Genomic DNA, 9,669 nt, shown 5'->3' on the forward strand with positions numbered 1-9,669 from the left:
CTGAAGGTAAGGGGAAGAGGAGGGGCTATTTCAATGCTTTCGGCTTGTTTCCTTGGGGGAGGAGCATCGCATTTCTCTCTCTTGTGCCCATCCTGAGGGACTTGAAGAAATAACGTTAACAGTAAGAGTAACGAGGTTTATCTCCATCCTTATCCATCCAATAATGCTTGTGCATCACTAATTTCCACAAACTGATGTGTAAATAACTCCTGACATATCAAGTGAAGCGACTGTGGTGGTGGTGCGAGGGGTAAGTTGTGGTGTGCCCGTGGTAGTGGCTAGTGGTGGTGGGGCGAGTGGTGAGTCGTGGGGTGTCTGTGGTAGTGGCTAGTGGTGGTGGGGCGAGTGGTAAGTCGTGGGGTGCCCGTGGTAGTGGCTAGTGGTGGTGGGGTGAGTGGCAAGTTGTGGTGTGCCCGTGGTAGTGGCTAATGGTGTTGGGGCGAGTGGCAAGTCGTGGGGTGCCGTGGTAGTGGCTAGTGGTGGTGGAGCGAGTGGTAAGTCGTGGGGTGCCCATGGTAGTGGCTAGTGGAGGTGGGGTGAGGGGTAAGTCGTGGGGTGCCCGTGGTAGTGGCTAGTGGTGGTGGGGTGAGTGGGAAGTCGTGGGGTGTTCGTGGTAGTGGCTAGTGGTGGTGGGGTGAGGGGTAAGTCGTGGGGTGCCCGTGGTAGTGGCTAGTGGTGGTGGGGTGAGTGGCAAGTCGTGGGGTGTTCGTGGTAGTGGCTAGTGGAGGTGGGGTGAGGGGTAAGTCGTGGGGTGCCCGTGGTAGTGGCTAGTGGGGTGAGTGGCAAGTCGTGGGATGTTCGTGGTAGTGGCTAGTGGTGGTGGGGTGAGGGGTAAGTCGTGGGGTGCCCGTGGTAGTGGCTAGTGGTGGTGGGGTGAGTGGCAAGTCGTGGGGTGCCCGTGGTAGTGGCTAGTGGTGGTGGGGTGAGCGGCAAGTCGTGGGGTGTTCGTGGTAGTGGCTAGTGGTGGTGGGGCGAGTGGTAATCAGTCGGGCGAGTGGTAAGTCATGGGGTGCCTGTGGTAGTGGCTAGTGGTGGTGGGGTGAGTGGTAAGTCATGGGGTGCCCGTGGTAGTGGTGGTGGGGCGAGTGGTAAGTCGTGGGGTGCCAGAATAAGAGCAGGATGAGGATGGTGCGGCAAGTTCTGATTGGAAGCAGTAGAAAATAGGGTGTGCTGTTGTGTTAGCCAATTAACTATGTCATCAGCATTTTGGGAGTTCAGGCTGCGTCTGCGTGCCCCTTGAAAACTGGGCATTATTCTAGGGCAGGGGTCAGGAACCTTTTTGGCTGAGAGAGCCATAAACGCCACATTTTAAAATGTAATTCTGTAAGAGACATACAATATATGTTTCAAACTGGGACAGAAGGGCTCACATCCCTGTTGCCATGGTGATGTGTATACAGTTGATTCTCCGGGCAGCGGAAGTGTCCGACACGTCTTCAGCTTCTCTTGGGTTTCAGCAACATCAGCAATTTCCCCGAGAGCCAGACAGGAGAAATACAGACTAACAGCTTGTACAATTAGCTAGCTGACTTGGGGGTTGATTCGCTTTGTAGGACGACATCCCCGCACTATGGCCCCAATAGGCTATTGGGCCAAAGTGCGGGGATCTCACTCTACAAAGTCACTGGAATGAACAGGGTCCAGAGTGAAACAATTGGAGCAGCCGTTTGTTTTGGGGTAGCGCAAGTATGTTAGTAGTGCATGCTACAGCAGAAAATGTTACTTGCGCTGCCACACTAAGCTGAGCTGCTTGAGCAGTGTAGCTTAGTGAATCAACCCCTACTGATTTGCCTGTGAGCCAGATGCAGCCATCAAAAGAGCCACATCTGGCTCCCGAGCCATGGCTTCCATACCCCTGTTCTAGGGCCACAGGAATTCACACCAGCACGACCCAAATGACCCCTGCCTGTCATTTTTTTACTACACAATATTAAAATATCAAAAATAAATATCCTGCCAGTGAGGAACTGATTGTCACTTCACGCAGGTCAGATGACAGATGGGCTAATACTATCTGCAGCAATCACTTTAAAAATATAGACCCTGCCTGTGAGGCCTTATACGGGGCAGTAGTGGATACTAGATGCCAGTAGTGGTTCTGGATACTCAGCTGTTTTTTTTTTTTTTTTGTGAAACTAAATGTCACTTCACGCAGGTCAGGTGACAGATGGGTTTATACTATCTGCAACAATCACTTTACAATATAGGCCCTATACAGGGGGCAGTAGTAAATACTAGATAATGCCAGTAGTGGTGGTGAAAGTTTGTTGGGTTATCTAGTCGGTGCACTACTAGGACCAGCAGACTGGTCTCCAATGGCCAATGTGTGCACTGGACACAGAGGGATGCAATATAAAAATAGCAATAACAACAATAAAACAGCACTTATGAGGGCTATTATGCAAGGTATTTTACCACCACTAGCAGCAGTGTACACGCCTGTGTCCAACAGCTAAAGTCAGTGCACTGTGGACAGTCAGTAGACACACACAATTGCAATATAACAATAGCAAGAAAACTAGTGTACCAGCCCTTAAAAGGGCTTTTGGGTGTTCAGGACGCTGTACTAGTGGCAAGAAACTCCGCTGTTGCTATCCCCATCGGCAGCACAGCTTTCTCCCTAGTCTCCTTCACACAGCACACAGATAGAGTGTACATGGCTGCTGTGCTGGTGTTTTTTATGGGGGGGTCAAAGTTTGGCTCTATAGGGGGCAGGTCAAATGCACCATGTGTTTCCTGCTGACGTGAAAACACATTCTTCGCTGGGAACTGTCTGCCGACGAACAGTTCGGGCCATCTCTATTTATAAGGCAGGAGCTGCTTGGAAGCGCTCTTATCTCTAGGTTGGTGTTAGGCTTCCCGCGATTCAGTTTCTTTTGGCAGAGGTTGCAGGTGGCATTGCTGGTATCAGAGGCACACAAACAAAAAAAATACCACACTAGTGAGCTTTAGAATGACAGCATTCTGGTGGTGGTAACAGCATGCGTTGAAGGGTGTGTTGGCTGGCTGACCCCAGGTGCCGATACATGCTGTCTGCCAGTGCCACATCGTCATCATCAGCTACTTCATTTCCAACTGACAACTCACAAAAGACAGCAGCAGTAGGGCATAGTTAAGAGTCCTGACTTGGGCGGGACTATCCCAGTTTATGCCCCCTGATCCTGCCTGTCAAATCCAGCTTTCCTTCCCCCTGCCAGACTGTCTTGCTCCCTCTCCATACAGACACCAACACTGTGCAGCCTGCTTGTCACCTTCCTGAGTGTTGCCTGTTTATTTACAGACTGCCTGTGAAAAAGTCAGGCAGTTTAAGCTGTCTGTAATACCCATAATTAAAGTTCAGTGCCGGTAAAAGAAAAATCCCATCTCTCCGTGAATTAACTGCTGCACATGTGCATGACATTTCATGGTTTGATTGGCTGTAAAGCGCTCACAGGAGATCAGTCTATAGCTCCTCCTGAATGCTAACCAGTGGAGAAGGAGGGGTGCTTGTGCTGGAGAGAGCAGCAACCCTGACATGCTGCAGCTTCCCGGGAGACCAGATCAGAGCTGGTGAGCTTCTACTTGTTTGTGACACCACAGCTCTCTGGTCTCGTGCATTTCCAGTGTTCTTTATCAGCCTTATCTGGCTTATCTCTTTCACTGCCAAAAGGCTCATACACACGTCTGACTGAAGCCAACTACGGGTCCGACGGCACCTGCCGCTGGGCGGGTTTTCAGCACAAAGTACAGCGTGTGTATAGTCTGTCGGCGGACTGATAAGGCTGCTTCTGAACGATCCGCCGGGGGGATTGTTCAGGAACAGCCTTATCAGTCCGCCAACAGTGCGTACACGCACTACAGTCTGCTGAAAACCCGCCCAGCGGGAGGTGCCGACGGATCCATCGTTGGCTTCAGACGTGTGTACGAGCCTTTAAGGTGCGTACACACGCACTACTAAAGAGGACAGGTCCGTCAGACCCTCCCGCTGGGCAGTCGCTCTCCCAACAGTAGTGCGTGTGTACAGACTGTCAGAAAGACTGATAAGGCTCCGCTCAGTGGATCGTTCAGAAACAGCCTCATCAGTCTGCAGAGACTACACACGCACTACTGTCGGGAGAACGACGGCCCAGTGGTAGGATCCGACGGACCCGTCGTTCTCTTTAGTAGTGCGTGTGTACGCACCTTCATTGAGCCTCTGATCTCCTTATGGGACTAGAGCTCGTCTTTCACACTTTGATCCTCTTCCATGGGCAGCCTAGCATGTCTCTAGTGTGTGTTAGAGATGTCGCGAACTGTTCGCCGGCGAACGGTTCCAGGCGAACTTCGGGGGTTCGCATTCGCCTACCAAACGCGAACTTTCCTGGAAGTTCGATTCGCCCCATTGATCAAAACTTTGACTCTCTAGATCACAGCCAGCAGACACATTATTGCCATACACACTGCTCTCAATGCTGGAGGCCCCCCCCCCCCCTCCCTCAAGTAAGGTCCTTATACTGCCTACACTAATTAGTTAAGGGACAGCTGCTACACACTCTGCTAGGGAGATTTTAATTAGCCTGTTTGTGGGTTCCTCCCTCCACCCTCCACCCTTCTACCTATTCCCTCCTCCCTCCTACCGGAGGGAGGAGGGTCTCATCTGCCAGGGAATTCCAGTATTTCAAAAAAACAGCTTATATACCATGATAGGGATTTGAACCCAGGCCTCAGTGTATGGTAGGCAACTAACATATCCATTGTACCACCAACACTAGTAGCTGAAAGTAGCCTAGCATGTACCATTTATGCTTAATGCAAGAGAAAAATTCCGCGGAAAGTGGTGACCATCCCTACTAGAGAGAGAGTGAGAGATATGAATCTACCTGGCTATCTGGGGTTCTCTTTGGACAACTGTTGAACACAAAAGACAAGGCCATGCCTGGCTACAGATCTGTAAGCAGTGGATGCATGGTGTAATGGTGAAGGGCTCTGCCTGACACAGGAGACCAGAGTTCAAATCTTGTCTCTGTCTGTTCAGTAAGCCAGCACCTATTCAGTAGGAGACCTTTTTCTCTTGACAACTGTTGAACACAAAATTCAAGGCCATGTCTGGCTACATATCTGTGCTACTGCCTATATAGAATGTGCCCTAGTGGCTGCAGCTCTGGTGCTTTGAGTCTGCCAGGAGAAAAGTGTGATATAAATGTTATTTGTCTTGTCTAATTTTTCTCTTGCATTAAGCATAAATGGTACATGCTAGGCTACTTTCAGCTACTTTCAGCTAGTAGTGTTGGTGGTACAATGGATATGTTAGTTGCCTGGGTTCAAATCCCTATCATGGTATATAAGCTGGTTTTTGAAATACTGGAATTCCCTGGCAGATGAGACCCTCCTCCCTCCGGTAGGAGGGAGGAGGGAAGAGGGAATAGGTAGAAGGGAGGAGGGTGGAGGAAGGGAGGAGGGTGGAGGAAGGGAGGAGGGTGGAGGAAGGGAGGAGGGTGGAGGAAGGGAGGAGGGTGAAGGTAGGGAGGAGGGCTAAAATAGGGGTCTGTGTGAAACCTACATGTTAGCCTGGGATGTTTGATGTGTATTTCACTCAATCATGTCTGCCTCCAGGTATTAGAGCCTTTGAAACATGTTTTCCATCAATTTTCTAGGTGTCAGATTTTTTTCTTTTTTTTTTACAAAGTTCACCTCCCCCATTGAAGTGTATTGCGGTTCGCGAACTTTTTCGCGAACCGAACCTTTCACGGAGGTTCGCGAACCAAAAATTGGAGGTTTGCGACATCTCTAGTGTGTGTTCATTGATTGCTGCTTCTCTTTCTTTCCAATCACCTCAAAAAATACAGATCCTGCCAGTGAGGCCTTCTACAGTAACAGGAATATATATCTCTAACTAGCTATATCTCAATGCTCGTAGACACTCAGGTTTTTTTTTTTTTTTGGTGGTGGATAGAGATGGCACGAATCTCCGCAAACATGCAAACTGCAGTAGACTTCCATCACTTGTGGCCAGCATAATATTTTTCTAGTTTTCAAAATTCGCCTCCCCATTGAAAAGATGTTTCAAGGGGTCTAACACCTGGAGGGGGGCATGGATGAGTGGGTTAGATGCCAAAAGTCCCGGAGAAAAAAAATTAAATATGGATTTGGCGCAAAACAGCGTTTTAAGGGCAAAAATCACATTGAATGCTAAATTGCAGGCCTAAAGTGCTTTCAAACATCTTGCATGTGTATACATCAATCAGGGAGTGTAGTGTACTGCTTCACACTGACACCACACTCACTGTGTAATGCACCGCAAGCAGCTGTTTGCGTAATGCCGGCCGTGCTGGACTGGTGCGCATCATGGCGATAGTGCAGGCTGTGGCGGTGTTCAAGCCCATATGGTCGCCGGGCTGTGGTAGCTCAATGATAGAACAGTGACTGTCCAGCTGATCAAATTTGGTCTGTCCACAATGAAGCAACAACCTTATCTTTGGCTGGCTGTACATAGGTGGCGATACATGGCGCTGGATGCTTGCACCAGCTGTTTGACATGAAGCTCCCCCTGCTTCTTTCAGCAACTAGTCTCCTCCTACCCCTCTTTGACTCCCCCTCTGAACTGTCCCCCTGTTCAGCTCCTCTATTGGAAACATACATGGGATCCGTATCATAATCATCCTGCCCAGCTTCGCTTGCCTCAGACACCTCCAAAACTGCACCAACAGCAGGTACTTCATCATCCTCATACGTTACGTCCATAGTGTCGTCTAACTCACACATAGGAGGTGGTGTAACTTGCTTAGCGCCTTCATCTTGTTGCAGTAGTGGCTGGAAATCCGTGATTTCACCACCAAATAACTCCTGCAAAGTGTCAAATGCAGCGGATGTGGTGCTTGTAGTAGCGCTGGTGGCTGCGGGAGATGAGGTGTTCTGTGTTAAATAGTCAACCACATCCTGACAATCTTGGGAGTTGATAGCTCGTGCCTTCTTCTGAGCACTGTACTTTAGGCCAGGGCCACACAAAATCACATCAACACAACCTCGCACAGACCTGCTGGTGCCAGGTGGCCATCTGGGTCTGCCTCTTCCTGGTTTGTCCATCTTGGGGGGGGGGGGGGGGGAAATGCTAGGTATATTCTGTGATGAGGTGGGTTCACTCAACACAACAGGTACTAGGTATATGCAGTACTGGGTATTACAATGTGCACCAGTCACACAGGTAGTCACTGAATGTGCTGGGCCTGGCTGGCAGTGACACAGTATGAATTAGCAAGGCTGTCTATGCAACACAAGTGTCAGTGGGACAGAAAAAAAAAATAGATAAGATTAGCTCTCAAAAGAGCTGTTGTGGGGTGCCATTATAGCAATAAGAATCAGCCAGGAGCAAGTTAACAAGCCAAGAGCCTAACTGATCTTTCCCTAGGAGAAACAGTCTTGCAGCAGCTTGCTATGCTATTGCAGCCACACGAGTGAGTGTAATGGCTGGCGAGCCTGCCTTATATAAGGGGGAGTGGTTCCAGGAGATCATGTCGCCTGATTGGCTACAATGGACCTGCTACAATGGACCTGCTGACTGATGTAGAGGGTCAAAGTTGACACTAATGGTGCACTATGGGGCAAAGTGAACTTCCACAAAAGTTCACCTTGACATGCGAACCACCGGAAGTTTGCCTGGAACTAGTCGCTGGCAAACTGTTCTGGCCATCGCTAGTGGTGGGGGCAACTGAATGTCACTTACGTGATGGATAACAGGACACTAGTGGATAGACAGTCATTCAATTCCCCAAAGAAAAAAAAAAAAGTGTCCAGACCAGGACCATTACTGGCATCCGGTATCCACTACTGCTCCCTGTATAAGGCCTCACTGGCAGAATCTATATTGTGAATGGATTGTTGCACATTGCATAAACCTGTCACCTGAGTGAAGGGTCATTCAGGTCCAAAAACACATGTGTCTGGGAGCATTATCATCCATCCACTAGTGTCCTGTTACTGTATAAGCCCTTCACTGGCAGGACCTGTATTTTATGGTGATGGTTGACAAATAGGTTTATGCTATGTGCACCAGAGTGAAGTGACAATCTATTCCTCACTGGCAGGGCCTTTATTGCTATATTAGCAGAGGACACATACCCGGAACTCACAAAATGCTGAGGAAGTAGTTGTCTAGGTTACACAGCAGCACACTCCCATCTTCTACCACTCCTCAGAACCTTGCTGCACCATCCCTCCTGCTCTGATTCAGGCACCCCATGCCTTACCACTTTCCCCACCACTAGCCACTACCATGGGCGCCCCACAACTTGCCACTCATCCCACCACAGCACTTAACATGTCAGGAGTTTACACATCAGTTTGGCAATAATGCTTGCGCATCACCAATTTCCTCAGAGGATACAGATAAGGATATTACACCTGATATGTCTGTCAGGTGACATTACACAGATGGACATAAAGGTGTGATGTACTGGCTGCTGCCTTTTGTTAAATGCAAGTGCTGATCCTAACCCTTACAAGAGCTATTGGGTTATATAGTAGTACTGTAACAGCAAGATACTGCACTCACAGAACTGCAAGCTAACTAACACTATCCCTCAGCAGCACAGCTCTCCCTAATCTGCCTAGCAGAGCAGCCAAATGCAGAATGCAAAATGGCTGCCAAGCTCATGTTTTATGGGGGTGTGGTCCAGGAGCGTGGGTTAGCTGATTGGCTGCCATGTGTCTGGTGACTCTGGGGTGAGGGGTCATTTTTGCTCTACCACTACTTCACAGGAACTGCTGCCACCAGCCTAGCCAGAGGTTCCTCCTTCAAGGGAGCTGCTGCCACCAGCCTGGCCAGAGGTTCCTCCTTCAAGGGAGCTGCCGCCACCAGCCTAGCCAGAGGTTCCTCCAGGGGGAACTGCTGCCACCAGCCTAGCCAGAGGTTCCTCTGGCCAGGCTGGGAGTAGTAGCTTATCTTCCCTGTAAGAGATTCCTCCTACAGCACAGGTGTTGAACCCCAGGCCTTGAGAACCAGATCAATGCCATTGTGTATGGACAGAGAAATTGATGTGTTCTACCCGATTGATCACACCTTTCCCGATTCAGACCCATCAATTAATTTGAGCCGTGTCCAAAAAAAACGCAAGGTTCTCAGTGATGTCAAGCCAGTCCTTCAAGGGCTATCTTACAGCGAGAGCTACTGCCACCAGCTTGGCCAGAGGTTCATCTTTCAAATGGAATAGATGACCAAGTTGATTGACTCCTGCTGCACAGGCCTGGAGTTCTCATCTGGATTGTTGACCGACAGTTACCTCTTGAAGGTATCACTCTTACAGCAATGAACCCTTACTCTGTATCCAGCATGGATGTGCTGTGGCCTCTTACTGCTGCTGTGTATCCAGCATGAGTGTGCAGCAGTAAGGAGACCTCAGGCCACAGCAAAGGAAAGGCCTTAGGCTGCTTTGTTGTGAAGCTTCCATTTTGTCTTTTCAGGCTGAGAGCAAAGGAGGTTTAGTTTTGTCAGTCATGAGCAAGTCATGCCCCTGTGATATTTAGACCAATAGTATTAAGTCACTGTCTGGGTGTGGCCTTGCATTAGTAACTCAAAAAGGTCAGTGACCCCAGTGGCTTGTACTAGTTACTCGGCTAGGTCACAGAGACCCATTACTGTGTAGTCAGGCTCAGGTGGGAGTAGGCTTGAGTCATAAACTGTTAAAACTCAATCTATGCACCAACATGTACAAACAT

This window comes from Hyperolius riggenbachi, chromosome 10, assembly GCF_040937935.1.
Source record: "Hyperolius riggenbachi isolate aHypRig1 chromosome 10, aHypRig1.pri, whole genome shotgun sequence".
NCBI classification, from domain to species: Eukaryota; Metazoa; Chordata; class Amphibia; order Anura; family Hyperoliidae; genus Hyperolius; species Hyperolius riggenbachi.